Genomic DNA, 15,160 nt, shown 5'->3' on the forward strand with positions numbered 1-15,160 from the left:
ACTTTGAAATCACACTTCGAGATTCCTACTTTTACAAGACTCTTGCTTTCAAATCGTGGTGTTTCGAAATGGAAAAAATGGAGAACATGCAAGAATCAGGTACACTTTCGATTTCTTTCATTTTCTTACTTGGATGATTGAGTAGCCATTGTTGTTCGTGAGCTTGTGCTCTTTGGATTTTAAGTGGGCAGGCGAATCTATTTGTTTTCTCAAAAAACCAGTTCTCTTGTTGCATGCGGTAGTTGACGGAGGTGAATTAAGAGGAGGGTACAGACGTGAAGGGAGAGAGGAGCTGTAGGAGTTGTCTTTCTTGCTAGCAGATGGAAGAGGAGCTGAAGGGGAGAAGTAGAAGAGCAGGGTAAGAGTTTGAACAGGAGAAGGGTAAGCAGAAGAGTAGGCCAGGTTTTGGTTTTGAGGCCATGAAGCATCGCAGGAGCAGAAGACAAGTAGAGACGGACGGGGGTGAAGCACTTTCCTGGATGGGTGGAAGAAGCACGCCACAGTTTTGGCTCTGGGGCCACATAGTGTTGCAGGCGTAGGGAAGGGCGGAGGAGCGTCTCAAAGGCAGGAGCGTTGCAGGAGCAGGGAAGGGCGGAGAAGCATCGCAGGAGCGGTAGGGACGGATGGGTGGAAGAAATAGGCCACGGTGTTGGCTCCGAGGCCACGGAGTGTCGCAAGCGCAAGGAAGGGCAGAGGAGCGTCTTAGAGGTAGGAGCATCACAGAGGCAGAGAAGGGCGGAGGAGCGTCGTAGGAGCGATAGAGACAGATGCGTGGGAGAAAGAACAAACAAGCCACGGTGTTGGATCTGGGGCCATGGAGTGTCAAAGACGCAGTGAAGGATGGAGAAGCATCGAGGGAGATAGGAGTAGGATGCTGACAAGGGGGATGGAAAGTGAGGGAGGAGGAGGAATGTGCCGCAATAGCAGGATGTGGGAGGAGGCGAGAGTGGGAGCTAAAAAGAAAGGCATGGGGGGAAGGAGCAATCTCCCCAAAAGCATGTAGAGCAAAACCAAAAAAAAAAGACCTCTTCTATCCAACTATTGAGTGTGGAACCTATGGAGTGTTTAATTGGTACTGGAAGTTTAGAACCGACATAGTTAAGTGCACATTGTTAGGATAAATCTGGGATGGGGAGCCTCCCGAGATCTTGACATAGTTTTGAGCTTTTTTGCTTGCAATTAGCTAACCAAGGGTGGAGGAGTGTTTTCCAAGAACTACCCCATCTAAGACATTGTCCTAAAGCTCTCAAATCACCGTAGTTACACATTTGAGATCTAGGAAGGGAGAGAACAAGGTGAGCATAGCACTTGATCCCCCATGAAGATGAATTCAATTCCTTCTCATAGTTTTACTTTTTATGCTTGGTTTAAAAGGTCTGTTTAGCTTTTCCTTTTAAAGTTTTGGTTTTTTGATAGTTTTAGAGTTTCAGGTTTGCTTTTAAAGCAATAGTATGATTTTAAAGTGTAATAGCGTGAATCATGAAAAACATGTACGATTTTTTTGAAAGTAGGATCTCTAGGTTTGAATTTCAAAATTTGAAACTTGTTTCGAGTACTTGAAACTTGAAATTTGAATTTTGAAATTTAAAATTTAAAATTTAAAATTTAAAATTTAAAATTTAAATTTTGAACTTTAAAATTTCAAATTTTAAATCTGGATTTTCACTTTTTAAATTTAATGTTTGAAGATTTGGCCACTTCCTAGTGATTTGAAAGAAGCTAGCAACATTTGGCAGCACAACAAAATCTTCCCAAACCCTGGTGCTTTGAAAGATTTGGCCACATGGCCAAATCTCTCGGAACCTGATGATTTGAAAGAAGCATGCCACATGACCAAATCTCCCCAAGTTTGAAAGAACGCCACAACCAAATCTTCTTAGTGCTTTGAAAGAAGTCACCAAGGTCTCAAAGGATTTGGCCGTGCATCCAAATCTTGCTAGCTTCTTTGAAAGCACCAAGCTCTGAGTAGATCATGGATGATTTTTTCGTGTTAGTTTCGTTAATAAGCGAAAGTTTTATATGGCTTGTGAAAGTTTGTATGCTTTTATAAAAATAAAAGCTTACTAAGTTTCAAATTAAAAAAAGAGCTAGGTTTAGCCTTTAAGATTATAAAATTATAAATAAAGTCCATGAAAATTTGTCAAAGTTTTATATAATAAATAAATATATTTGGAAACTTTCACCTACATATTATATATACAATTTAAAAACTTGGCTAGATCTATAGAATTAAGCACCAAAAGAAGACTTGTGCAATCAAGTACAATCTAGTGTTAACATTTAATGCTTGCTAGAATGATAATAATGTGGAGGTTTTATCCTATTTGAACATGAAGCCATTTGATATTGCATAAAATGTAAATGCAATGTACTATTGTCGCCAATATATTCGAGATAGTACAAATTGAATTCAATACTCAATCAATACCTTAACTAGACCAATGCATGGCCTTACATCCAACATACACTTGGCTAACTTAAGCCTTTGGTAGGCCCATCACCAGCACTACGTCTACCCCTCATCAAGTCATATAGTAGGGATCTCTCCATGCTTCTATCTTCAACAAGGACATGGAAGGACACTACATACATAGGTAAACATAAGCAACAAGTAGATTCTTAGCAAGAAGAATCAAATGATTAAAATGACACAAATTTAAATTAAAGAATGAAATTTTCTATAATGGCCTACTAGAAGGTGTCTTGTTAGATATTTTAAGTATTTCTTTAGTTGCAGTTTATGATTGCAAAAAGTAGATAAAAATTCAACTAAATTAATGAATAGAGCTAGAGTAGTGAATATGCAGTAAGTAATGTATCATGCATGACCACAAACAGGTGAAGGTGTGAGGGCGCTCAGGGAGTTTGAGCCCCAAATCACCCGATCCTAGGAGTGGCAAGGCTCACATAAGCGCTATTTAAAAACTGGTTAGGACCACCTCCTAATACCAGGTTTGTCCCAAGCACTTTAATATGATTAACACAAGTGCCATTTCCACTAGTAGGGAGAGTCGGTAAGAATAGCAATATGCCTTGGCACCCTACAAGCCCAAGAGCCCATGGTTGTAAAGTGAGGGAGAGTGCTAAAAAGGAAAAGGGTTGGCTCTCCCTTCAAAAGGTGACTTGTATAAAAGGCCAAATGTTTGACTTTGGTCTTCATTGTTGTTTGCACAAGTTTGAATACAAGCTCCCTCTTCTCTTCCAAGAGAGTGTTTTGGGTGTTCTCTTGTTTCCATTATAGTGCCTTTGTGGTTGTCACTCTATCCCCCTTCCTCCCTCTCCTCTTCCCTTCCTCCTCTGCCCTTCTCCCTCCTCTTCCTCTCCCCTCCCCTCTTCCCCTTCCCTCTTCCTCGCATGAAACCACATTGCAATAATCCGGGGGGCCGCTTGAGTGACACTTGCAGATGGCTCGTGTTATGCATTGGTCCCACAAGGAGTAGCTAGGAGTGGAAGCTCCATCGAAATATCTTCAACTACCCCATGACACATGAGTCACTATTGAGACAGACCCACTACATGGGTCTATGAGGCAAAACTCATGAGCATCCAATCAATAACAATGCTATGTCTTTCTAGTTATATGGTAGGGTTCTGGTGTTTTCAATTATCAATGAATTTCATGCAACCATGATATTGGTTCTTTGTTTGACTCTTCAAGTATATCTGGGCTAATAGTCTAAAAACCTCCGATGTTTTGGTACACTGCTTTACAAGTCTGCACTATACATCTCAAAGTAATCATTTATTGACTAATCGGATGGACTTGAGATCTTATACAAATGTTGGTGGCTTTTACAATGGTTATGCAATCAAAGGCACAAGATTGGCCCATGCTACAATTGGAATGGACAGTGTGATTGATAGTGTGTTGTTGGAACAACGTGCCTATGATTTAAGTAAGGATAAGATTCCATTTAATGCTCTTGGCGGTGCTCCCTAAATCTTTGATGACTTATCTACATATTCAGTCTCCCTGTATGGTTGCACCGCCTTCTTACAGTATTGGCATTCTCTTCCATCCCTCTACCTTGCTCTGGCTGTGTGTAGTCCCCTCTACCCTACTCCATGTTGAGCGACTGTTCTTCTGCTTTGTAATAATTGGCATCTCATACCCCATCTTCCACTCTCCGTGAAAGTTTGTCTGCTGCTTTGCACTAGTGTTTGGACCACTACGCCTCCCTTGCTCTCATGATCCTATGGCGGATTCTCAGGTACATATTTTTTATCTTCTAGATCCCTTTGTGTTCCACTTATATGTCTGGAATGTATCTCTCTCTGGAATGCATCTCTGTTAGCCTCAGTGTACGTAGGAGGAAAGCCTTGGTTGCATTACCATGAATCTATAGTATTATGTCTTGATCTCTTATTTTGCTTGCTCTATTTTACCTGCGCTATTGATGATCATCTATATCTCTATTCGGATCTGGCTTGCTAAGGTCTGACCGGCTCCTGACTACCGTCACGAGGGATACCATTTCTATTTTCTTCTATGTTTAGTTGCTTCTCTGGCAGCCTACTGCATGGGCTTAATATTTCCTTGACCTTTTCGTACTTCAACTCCTAGATCTAGCACTTGTTCGATGATTGTCACAACTTTATCCAGGCGTACTTCTGCATCACGCAAACTCGTCTACAGTTCTCTCTAAAATGTGGACGTCTATCGCATTATTATTTCAATTGTGAAATAATCTCCACTCTAACCTCTTACTACGCTAGCTTTCATGAACGAGCTCATCACTAGGGGGTAGGAGGAAATCTGTAGCATACTTGGTGATAGCGAGCTGCTTACTATGGCACATACATAAGTACACTTTGGCTCGGATGTAATTGGTTGCATCTCTTGGTAACCTCAATTCTTAGCTTGGGTCCTTTCGCGCAAGTCCTTTGCTAAAAATTTCTGGTCACTCATGGTCTTGCGCATTGCTCCTATATGGTTGTTCTTACGTACTGGTCTCTATTGCATTTTTCATGAACCTAAAGAATGTGTCTCATAGGCTTCAGTTTTTAGTCTTTAAGGTGTAGACTCATTGGTTCCCACTCGTGGCTATCCCATTGACGGATTGGTTTATTGATCTATAACGTCTGCTTGGTAATAGCTAACACTCAGGACTATGGGAGAGGTATTTATGTATCTGTGGCTTTCTTTTAGCAAGGCAGTTTGCACTTACCACTGTTGCTTATCACTTGAGAGTGGATGGTTCTTAAAGTCTAAAGGCAAGCCATACCAAAATTTCATTTACGAGCAAGCATATGCAGTAGCTCCTTGCATTTGCGCTACCTTGAGCTCCTAGCATGCATGCCCTATCACTTGCTTTCTACTAATGGTGTCCGTATTCCCTACTACGAGGAGGATTTCCTTCTTATTTTGCATGGGAATGTGGAAAAACCCCTTCTCAGTTTCTCCTACTCTTTACATGACTTTTCCTCAGGACAACGTCGCATTGAGCACTCAGGACTAGCGATGGTGGCCAAGAGGTGCTTAGCTCCCTCTGAAAGCTTGTATGCATTTTTGGTGCTATTGATTAGGACAAGTCTCCATCAAAGGTTGTAGCTCATATGCGATGACTCAGACTCGACTCAGGAACATCAAGATGAGCTCAATTATGAAGATTATTTTGACCCTTGCTATGTAGTACGATTTTCACACAATTAGTCGGTATTGGGGCTTGTAAGCTCCATCATCTTATATAAACAATGCACTTTTTCATTCTCAATTAGCTGCATACTTCAGTTGTATTGATCTAACAGTATCAGAGAGTAGTTGTTATTCTACATAGTGGTTGATGACTATGAATGTGTATATGTATGAGCTTTCATTATTTTGACATTTAAGACTTTGGTTGAAGTTTGCCTTGTAGAGTAAAGGTCGTGTAAGTTTAGGTCGTAGTGGTTGTGTAGATGATAGACTGTAAGTTTGTTCCATACACAAATTGTATATATATGTATATATATATATTAATGTATGTATATAAAGAAATAAATGTATTACTTAGGTACATGTAAGTTTTGAAAATTCCTTCTCCAATTTGGTGGAGTTTTTTTTAAGAACTTTTTTAACACTTTGAAGTTCATCTAATTTACACTTTGAGTCTAATTATTAAGTATATGGCAGGACTTTCTCCAGCATAGGGTTCATAAATCATTTAGCATAATTATTCGTGATAGTAAGTATGGGGTTATCCGTTAATCATACATGTGCACAAGCATAATGATGTCTACTCTGACACACTTATTACTTTATACACTTATCATCTTCAACTTTTGAATTTGGATGGTGGTTTGTTTCTTTGGTACAAGCAATAACAAGCTTGGGTAAGCAGGCATTACCTATCTTCCTAATCGAAACTATGATGTTTTAACACTTAGTTTCTCTTGGATGGTGGTAGGTAAGTTGACCCCCACCTTGGATCTCAAATTACCAAAAAGATTCAGCATTTAAACTTTGTATTCCACATTTGGTATTAATCGACTATTTATTATCCCACTATTGATCTTCCTCTCAGGCTCTCTCTGTCTACTCGGCAAGTTTCTTAGATCTAGCTGACAACCTGAATAAAAATATGCTTATTTATTTTTTAAAAGTTTCTGTTGTGGATATGCATATGCATCATTGTCTGGTATGCATGATGTGATGTGCTCTTTCTTTTTTAATGTATTTATTGGTCCTTTATATAATGTAAGTTGAAATTGGTTTGGCATGATTTATATAGTGTAGTATTATGCTTTCAAACATGAAAGAAGGGCTTGGTTCAGGAAGTGGTGTCTGGTTCTTGGCTTGGTGTTTGGTTTCTGTTGTGAATATGCATATGCATCATTGTCTGTGATGTGCTCTTTCTTTTCTAATGTATTTTGTAAAAGAAGGGCTTGGTTCAGGAAGTGGTGTCTGGTTCCTATGCTCACAAGGCAGGGGGCTAAGAGGCACCATGACCTAGGACCAAGTTTCTTAGATCTAGTTGACAAGTTGAAGAAATGTATGCTTATTTATTTTGTAAAAGTTTTTGTTGTGAATATGCATATGCATCATTGTCTGTGAAGTGCTCTTTCTTTGTTAATGTATTTATTGGTGCATTGTATAGAGTAAGTTGAAATTGGTTTGGCATGCTTTATGTAGTGTAGTATTATGATTTCAAACATAAAAGAAGGGCTTGGTTCGGGAAGTGGTGTTTGGTTCCTGCGCTCACAAGGCAGGGGGCTAAGAGGCACCACGACCTAGGACCAAGTTTCTTAGATCTAGTTGACAAGCTGAAGAAATGTATGCTTATTTATTTTGTAAAAGTTTCTATTGTGAATATGCATATGCATCATTGTCTGTGATGTGCTCTTTCTTTGTTAATGTATTTATTGGTGCATTGTATAGAGTAAGTTGAAATTGGTTTGGCATGCTTTATGTAGTGTAGTATTATGATTTCAAACATAAAAGAAGGGCTTGGTTCGAGAAGTGGTGTCTAGTTCTTGCGCTCACAAGGCAAGGGGCTAAGAGGCACCATGACCTAGGACCAAGTTTCTTAGATCTAGTTGACAAGCTAAAGAAATGCATGCTTATTTATTTTGTAAAAGTTTCTGTTGTGAATATGCATATGCATCATTGTCTGTGATGTGCTCTTTCTTTGTTAATGTATTTATTGGTGCATTGTATAGAGTAAGTTGAAATTGGTTTGGCATGCTTTATGTAGTGTAGTATTATGATTTCAAACATGAAAGAAGGGCTTGGTTCAGGAAGTGGTGTCTGGTTCCTGCACTCACAAGGCAGGGGGCTAAGAGGCACCACGACCTAGGACCAAGTTCCTTAGTTCTAGCTGACAACCTGAAGAAATATATGCTTATTTATTTTTTTAAAGTTTATGTTGTGAATATGCATATGCATTATTGTTTGGTATGCATGATGTGATGTGATCCTTCTTTTTTTAATTTGATACCAATTTCATGTATGTTGGGCTATGATAAAGTTGTTCCATTTCTTAGATTTAGAACTATTTTTGAATGCTCTTTTGTTTTGATCCTACATATGGTTTAGGGATGGAAGGATCTAAGCGTAAGGCTATTGATTTTGAGTTATATAAAGGACAACAGAAGAATGTCAATTAGGTCCTTCGCAACGAGCTTCTTGCAGAGATAAATAACATGAGTACAAAGGAGATGGAGATGACCATAGAAAGCACTTCTAGATTGCATACTCTAAAGAGCAAAGTTGTTTTGAATACAAGGCGTCAAGTAGAACTGGATCCTAACAGGAAACACCTTATAGGGATCACAAAATGGGACATTGATGTTATGCTATGGGTAGAGAGCAACATTGGGAATGTCTTGGATCGGTTTAATGAAGCATGCGCAAGGAACCCAACATTTGCAAATGATATTAATGAGGAAAAGATGCATTTATGGAATTCCTTCTGGGCTAAAAATAAGACAAAGGTTATAAGGTCGGATGTGAAAACCATACTAGCTATAAGTTGGGAGAAAAAGTCAACAATTGCTTTCGGAAGGGTGGAGGAAGTAGCAAAAGGAGAAGAAAGTGCAAGGATTTTGAATGGAAAAATGCAAGAAGTGCAAGGTAGTGATTCTCAAAAGCTACAGATCAGGGCAAGTCATATAAGCAATGTGTCCTTCATGATGTACATAACTGAAAATGAGATCCAAGTTGGTGAAAAGATAGGTTCTGGCACATATGGATTTGTCTACAAAGTACAACTCACAAGTGCTCTAGGATTATTACAACATATATGCTATGTTGGAAAGCAATATAAGGGTGACATAGGGGATCGTACACAAGAGGCAAGGAAGGAGGGACAAATGCAAATTCGGCATCCTGTGCTTGTTCGTGTTATTGCAGCAACTCCAGAAGAGCCCTTGTGGACTATCACACCATATTTTAATGGTGGTAGCTTGATGCACTTCATGAGAACTTTACCATATGAGCAAGGTAGGTTTAGGCGCTATGTTGACATAGTCCTAAAAAGAGGCAAAGAAATGAAGGCAAGGGCACAAGGAACATTGGAAGATGTATGCACAAGGGAGCAAATAGAGAAAATTAACTACTTTAGTTCAAATGTGTACCACATTATACATGCACTCATTGCTGGATTAGCAAGGTTACATAAGGGTCAATGGATTCATATAGACTTACATCCTGGTAATATTTTGTTAGATTTCACAGCAAATGGTGCATGTAGAGTTGGCATAGTTGATTGGGGGATGGCACTAGTTTCTTCAAAGACTAGAAAATCTTTTAAGGATATGAAGAAGACATCTCTAGAGACTGACCAACAATTTACACAAAGGAAGCACAAGAAAGAACAAGAGCATGCACGAAAGAAGTGGTTTGCACCTAAGCTTGAATGTTTTTCTAGGAGAGGTGTGTATAGCCCTCAGTCAGACATATATGCATTAGGATGGATAATTACAGAGATTATACAGTTTTGGGAAGATGCAGTTGGGTATTTTGAATAGTCTCGCCACATGCCTGATAGTGCACTATTAAAGTGTATTAAAAAACATGCCTTTGAAAAGATGATGACTGAGAATTCTATAGAGAGAATAGCAATTATGGATATCTATAGTATCCTATCAACATTTGGATGTAATGCAAGTCTAGCAATGCAGCCCCTTGATGAGATGAATGTTGCTTTGAAGCTAGCAACATAGAAAATATACTCAGTCTACCTTTGAATGTTGCTTTGGATGTAATGCAAGTCTAGCAATGCAGCCCCTTGATAAGATGAATGTTGCTTTGAAGCTAGCAATATCTTGTTGTATTCATGTAGTGGACTTGTATTCATTTTGTATTCATATAGTAGATTTGTATGAAAATAAATTAAAGTATTTCTTCTCTTGGAAGATGTGTTCAACTTGATTTGCAATGCACTTGAAGTGCACATAATTTTATAAGGATAAGAATTATTATGCTATTTTTTCAGCATGTGTTTAGAGAAAAGAAATTATGTTCTATTTTATGCTCAACTAATAAAGACATAATTTTTTAAATAGGTACTTATCATGGGAAGAAAGAAGAAAGTTCAAGCTCTAGAGAAAAATACAAAAATGACATCTTTCTTATTACCTTCTACATCATTGGGCACTAATATAAACATGTTTACAACATCAAGTACACCAGAGAATTTACTCTCAAGTTCATCATCCATGAATCATGAAGCAATTTATGGGACTCTTGAACATGCTTTGGGCACAATGCATCATGCTAGAAATCAATGTTCTAGATCATTGCTTAACGATGATAGTTTTAAGAGGGATTTGAGTTTTCAAGTCTTGGAAGCAGGGAAGACATGATCACAAAATTGTAATCAAGGGAATGCAATTGGAATTGAAAATTCATTAGCTGGAACATCATTGACAAATAATGAGGTAGTGGATTTAACTGGATTGGAAAGTGAAAAAATGTCAGAAACAGAATCATCAATGTCAACAGCAACTAAAGAAGCCATTGAGAATGCATCACAAAATTGCAACTTTTCAAGTAAGCAGAAGAGAAAGAGAGCTTGGGATATTCGTAGGAATTTTCAAGAAGATTGGGTAGCCAAATATCCTTGGTTAGACGTAGAACAAGTGGACACTGGGGATGCACCAAAGTGGGCTATTTGTAAAATATGCACCTGGGCAAGGAAAAAGGAGGCACAGTTACAATTGAAGATTGATACGATTGAGAAGCATTATGGAAAGGTTTACAAGAATGTAGAAGGTACAAGTAATGAAAAGAAAGTGATCAAAGAATGGGACAAGGAAAATAACCACCACTGAAAAAATGAGATTGAGTACAATAAGCTCTTGCTTGCACAAGAGTCTAGCAGAAATAAAAGTGAAGGATCATTGAAAAAGCATTGGGAATGTATCGATGATTAGGTTGATAGAGAAAAGATAGTGCAACTCTCAACTATCATGCAAATATTGAAGCAAGGCCACTCACTGATATTCTTCTCGGGTTACCAATCATATCTTCAATTTTTGGATGTTCCTAATTTGGCAAGCATGCATTGGTCAAGGAGTAGCGCAACAAATATGGCTAACCACATGAACCAAGTCATAATTGATGATTTAAAGGAGACTTTAAAACTTGCAGACTTTTTTTCTGTGTCATTGGATGAGTACATAGCTGTGGATACTACATCATGGTTGGGAATGCATTTGTACATGGTAGAAAACAATAAGAGAAAACCATATTTTTTACATGTACACAAACTTAATTTAGAATCCAATGCTAATAACTTAGTGCAAGTTTTGATCCAAGCTTTAAAAGAGTATGGAGGTGTGACAGAGTCTAAGATGTGGTCAAGAAACTTGTTTGTTTTGCATGTGATGGTGCTTCAGTCTTGCAAGGTTGTCGGAATGGTGTCTCTATACAAATAGAAACAAAATATGCTCCTTACTATGTTGGGATACATTGTATGGCTCATCGCACAAATCTAGCTTACAAAGTTGTGTCCACATTTCCATCAGTACAACGAATCGAGACGTTGGTTAAAAAAATCCACTCTTACTTTCGCAAGAGTCCAAAAAGATACAATCAATTTAGAGTTATTACAAAAGCACTGGGTACAAAAGGGAGGAAGATTTTGAAGAATGTGGATACTAGATGGATATCTTTGGTTCAGCTAGTGAAAAGATTATGGAATGAATACAAGACTTTGGTCTATTTATTGCACATGGAGGTAGAAGAAGAGGTTGAAAAGGTAGATATTTTCTATCATAAACTAACCAACATAGATTCGATATTGGGATTGTGTGGAATTATTCCACTTTTAGACAAAATGAATATGTTGAGTAAAATGTGGCAATTGAAGGATATTTATATCAATGAATATGTCAAGGCAATAAAACTCACTAATTTGAGTATAACAACAGCATACGATAAGAAGTCAAGCTCTAGTTTTCAAGACGAGAAATTGTTTAAAGATTGGAAAAGTTTAATAGACCTAGATGGGGATTCCTGAGGGATTCCTCACTTTTAACATGTGAGCAAGAAGGATATGTTTACCTTTGTGCAAACAATTAGGTTTTCAGGATGACGAGAGAAAACAAACGACACAAAAGACTACAATACATTAAAAAAGAGGCTTTTTTAAAGAAAGTATAAACAATGAAAAATGCCCTTAGTGAAGTTGCAAGTGCAGTGGTAGATGAGATCAGAAGTAGGTTTTCACGAAATGACCTAATGGAAGCATTTACCATCATATTTCCACATTTTTGGGTCAATGGATCTTATGAAAGTATCAAAGCAGGTCTAAAGAATCATTTGGATGCTCTCAAAAAACACTTTGGACGGGACATTGACATGGACAATATGAAGTACAATGGTTTGTTGGATTTTGGAAAGCTTTATTCATAATCCCCTTTTTGGAGAAGTCATGCACCTGCAAAAAGTAATTTAATGGAAAATGTTCAAATGCAAGGTTCAATGGTTCGGCTTTGGAACAAGCTCTCTCGCAGTACATTCCTACAAGATAACATTTCTGAGTACTTCAAGCTTGCAAATTTATGTCAAACCTTTATTCTTGGCTCAGTTGAGGATGAAAGGTGTTTTAGTACTCTCGGTTACTTGAAGAATAAGCTTCGTAATAAGCTAGATGATAACTTAGATCTTAGCTTGAGATTATACTCTTGTTCTTATGATGTTAATAGCTTCCGTATGATAGAGCCTTAGCACTCTAGAAGTCAAGCTGTAAAAGAAAAGGCTATAATTAGCTTTTTTGGACTATTTAAACTAGACTTTGAGAATTTTCTTCCCCCATTGGATTTGAAGGATATTCATTATCCTTAAACAATTTTATGTTTTGCATAATCTACCGTATCCTAAATGCTAGCTATTTCATGTATTTTGAAATTATGTAAAACGAAAAAGACAGAGTTTTCAATATAACTAGTTTTTAGTATATTTGTGAAAATTGAAAGTTTTTTAAATGCCCTAGAATATTTAGCCAAGTTTTGAAACAAAAATTATAACAAAAGATATAATTCGCCAATTCTTTGAAACTTTTAAAAATAATTTATGAAAAATTTCGCCAATATATTATAATACTATATTTCCATACCTTCGATAAAAACATCCCTGGAGTAGATTTGGCTGTGTGGCCAAATCTTATTGCTTCTTTCAAAGCACTAGTGTCTTAGGAGATTTGGCCATGTGGCCAAATCTTGTTGGCTCCTTTCAAAGTACCAGGGCCTTGTTGGCTCCTTTCAAAGTACCAGGGTCAGGGGAGATTTGATCGTGTGGCCAAATCTTGTGGGCTTCTTTCAAAACACCAAGGTATGTAGAGATTTGGCTTCTTTCAAAGCACCAAGGTCTAAGTAGATTTGGTTGTGTGGATAAATCTTGATGGCTTCTTGAAAGCACCAGCGTCTCATGAGATTTGGTTGTGTGGACAAATCTTGCTATCTCCCTTTCAAAGCACCATGGTCTGTGAAGATTTGGCCATGTAGCCAGATTTTGCTAGCTAAAATTCAAAGCACCAAGGTTTAGGAAGATTTGGTCATGCAATGAAATCTTGTAAAGCAGTTTCATCCTAAGTCACACCATCAGATATCAATATTGAACTATAACAAATGCTATGTATGCAGGTGCCACATTGAAAGTGGGGGTTAAAGTCAACTTGCTTGTCAGTGGCAAGATTGTTGCCATTTGGACAATATTCTCTACATCACATGATGACATGAACCAAGGTGTGTCCTTGGGAGAAAACAATGTATCGGTGGCGATCGATATTTGTATGGATGAAAGTGGACTTCTTCCATTTCCTACAATGGATGCATTCTTAGTCTGTGAGGCTTTGGGTAGTGTTGTTTGTTGGAAAGCACAATCAGTGAGTTGTGTAGACAATGTCAATGGAGCTATTGTACCAATGAATGATATAACATCAGATAGCATTGATGTTGAACCTCTATGTGAATATCATGAGTTTTCCATTCGAGAATCATGGAAGGACAAGAAAGTTTTAATATGGGATGAGCAGAAAACCAAGTGCATTGATGAGGGTATTGTTTTGTATGTCTACCCATTTGAACCTATAAATTTTGAGATGCTTGGTGAAGGTAATCTGGGTGTGGGAATTGAAAAGTATCATAGTGATGTATCAGGCATCAATACCATCCACTTAATAAAATGGCCCATTGCACAAATAACCTTTTTATATGGAACTTCATTAAGAATCAATGACACCATGAATTTTCCAAGTGGTTCTGGACAAAAGCACATGGAAGATGAGGACCCAAATGAAAAATCCACAAAAAAGAGGCGTTATTGCATGATAAAGAGGAAAGCTAAAAAACATGGCATGCCATTAGCATCATCGAGACTCACAAGGGATGCCGTCACAAAAGTATCTATGATTGATTGATGTAAATAAAATTGTTGTCAATAAATGATATCTAAATTATGCATAGAGTATTAGGGCCAAAGTTTGGAGGCTTGCACCAATTATGTATATGACACTCTTGGGGTTGCTTGTTGAAAAGATGACAATGGGCAGCTCAAATATGTCTTTTCATTGAATGGTATTCAAGTTTGTTGTAGAGCATGGTATGAAATGCATGGTATTCCAAAAACAACATTTTATCGATACATGGAGCAATTTGAAATTAGTATACGAAGGTGCATGCATGGTAATAAAGGAATCGTGTGGAGAGGTTGGGACCACACATAATTGGGTAGAGCCATAATCCAAGATTTTGTGGATAACAATTTTGAGCATATGCCACACAAAAGTAGAACACTTCAGGATAGATCAAGGGAAACACAATTAGTGATACCGGATGTATACAAGCAGGTTGATATTCTCTATGAGGTTAACATGTAGTTAAAGCATAGTTTGGGTTGTAAGGAGATGTCAACTTCCACGTTCAACCGCATAGGGAACTCTGAATTCAAGCATGTAACTTTGTCATAAACAAGTGAATTCTCTAAGTGTGGTTTATGTAGTGCAATCAAGGCTCAGCTTTTGCAGCAACAAAATGCCAAAATGAATGTAATAAGTTGATGGAAGATAGAAGAAAGCACATGTTACAACAAAAAAGTTATAGAAATGTGTACTACACTTGGCGTAGATTTTCTGAAATGTATCCTCAGACATACTTTTGCATTATCCATGATAAGATGGACCAAAACAAGATAGCCATCCCTAGATTACGCAATCGTTCAAAGGACACAGACAAATCC

This window comes from Dipteris shenzhenensis, chromosome 30 (assembly GCF_047967505.1).
Source record: "Dipteris shenzhenensis isolate YYH24624 ecotype China chromosome 30, Dip_SZ_1.0, whole genome shotgun sequence".
Taxonomy (NCBI): Eukaryota; Viridiplantae; Streptophyta; class Polypodiopsida; order Gleicheniales; family Dipteridaceae; genus Dipteris; species Dipteris shenzhenensis.